A 2,461-nucleotide genomic window follows, 5' to 3' on the forward strand; every position below is an offset into this window, starting at 1 on the left:
AAGTGAACACAGGTGTTAGTCAAGGAGTTTAAAATGGTACTCAGGACAAATTTTAGCAAAAAATTTCAAACTTTAACCAAATTACTTTTAGTTAAAGTAGACCAAGAAGGCTTTTTGGTGCAATAAGTACCCAAAGCAAGTTTAATCACAAGTACAAAAATCACTGTACTCTTGGTTTGCGTCGTTCTTAACAGAACGTAAACAAATGGTAAAGTACAATAACTGTCTCTCGTCACCTAGACCAATCACCAGTGGAGTCATCCAGGAAAGCGTATTAGGTCCACTTTTGCTTCTTATGTATATGAACGATATATGTAACGTTATAGAATTTGGAAACCATACTTATATGCTGGTTATCTCAAAATAGTATACAGCTATAAGCCTGAGACACAAGCGAGTGTCCCCAAATCCAAAATGACCTCAATAACTCAACTACCAGGAGTGAAAAATGTCACTTACCATTTAACCTCAACAAGTGCAGGATCATGCACGTTGAAAAGCATCTATAAACCGCAACTTCACTTAAACAAAAGTAGGGTTGAAACATTCGAATCAGTGCACGATTTAGGAATTAATTACACAGGAAGCCTGAACTTTGAAGAACATGCCTCCTCTATTATTTATAAATCTAGACGGCTTATTGATTTCATAATGAGAGATTTTGCACAACAGAGGCTAAGCTTACTCCGTACAAAATGTGTACGGCCCTCCCTTGAATACTGCTCTTTTGTTTTCTCTAATATGAACATCACAGACAAGGTAAGAGTAGAAGATATTCAAAGACGTTTCACACGCCAACTGCTAGAATGTAACTCGATTCTCGATAACACAGATAGATGTAAGCACCTCTCTTTAGAACCTTTATGGCACAGTTTAATATTTCTCTACAATGCGATATATGGGCTCCTCTTTCTAACCTCCTGTTCGACTATGACTCACGACCCAGCCTATAGACTTAGAAACAACGCATATACACTACTTACCGTAAAACACCAAAACCAAATGCGTTGTAAGTTTTTTACTGCACGGTATAGTTTATTAAGGAACAGGTTGCCAATGCCTATCCGTAACTGTGATACATTTGCCAGATTCAAAAGCTAATAACCCGATTTCTAGACTCTAAAGAGCCTCAACATTTCCTTGAACTCTCGCCCACCAATGAGGCACTTTATTATGGACCGCCTAATATCTAGACAGAACAAGAATATAACGAGCCCGACAGTTATTAATGTGAATATAACCAAATCACTGAATATATGGCTTATCCTTTCCTATTATTCATTGTTTATTAATCATGGCCTTGTAGTGACTCACGTTTATAACGAGAACACGACTGGTTTAACAAAAACAATTATTATTATAACCAACTGTACCAGTGTTTGTTTTAATGTGCTTTTGTTTAACTGTGCTAATTATAGCCATTTTGTGCTTTCATTACCTTCCATCATTGTTCCGCGGTTTATGGTACTGTTCGCACGTACTCCTGTATTCTGCTTTCTTGTACCTTTTCTTGGCACGATCTCGGCATTCGTTCAATACCACGAGATCGCCAATGAAATAAATCTGGTTACGTTCAATCCTCGCCTTCTGATTTATCTGGCACGTGTTTCTTGGTAGCGGTGTTCACAGTTAATCTCAACTCGACGCCACGCTACAATTGGTGAACCCAAAGTTTGGAACACGCCTCAACCTCGGGTCAAATCTTCCAAAAGCCAATTTGGTGAGTCTATTATTTATCTATCCACGTCTGTCGTATATTTTCATATTAATTTTTAATATATAATATACACGACATGACGGATAGCGAGAAGAATACTATTAATGTTTTAGACTCAGACGTACAGGCCATTCATTTTCGACCTGTATCATTTATCCCCACGACCCTGAGGTCTGGTTTGCTGCAATAAGTCTCAGTTCGAGACTCGTCGCACCACGAGCCAAAGGCAAAAATACGCCTACGCTCTCGAATCGTTACCCGGGGACCATTTAGTAGCTGTTCGTGTGGTTGTCCTCAATTCTAACGTGCCTAATGTTTATGACCGCCTCAAGGAGGCAATTCTCCGACATTTCCTCCCATCGAGAGAGGAACGATTGAGGACCCCGTTAGCACGTCACCCCCTGGGTGATGCTAAACCAAGCCATCACCTCACGCGCCTGCAATCTCTTGCAGGACCAACAGCATCTGACTCGGAGATAGTTAAGGAATTATGGCTCGAGTCACTACCAGCCCATATCCAACCTACTGTGACGGCACTGCTCGAGGACTCACCGCTTAACCAGGTAGCCCTCATAGCAGACAAAATTTTGGCGAGGACTAGCAATAGAGACACCTGTAGTTGCTTCGACGGCACGTCTAGTAGACATGGACGCCGGACATTCCTCAGCTCATGGTGACAGGGATGGGTGTATTCACACGTCTTAGTTTTCGAGACCGTTGTAACGTACCCCAACCCTACGTCCC

This window comes from Schistosoma haematobium, chromosome 1 (genome assembly GCF_000699445.3).
Source record: "Schistosoma haematobium chromosome 1, whole genome shotgun sequence".
Lineage (NCBI taxonomy): Eukaryota > Metazoa > Platyhelminthes > Trematoda > Strigeidida > Schistosomatidae > Schistosoma > Schistosoma haematobium.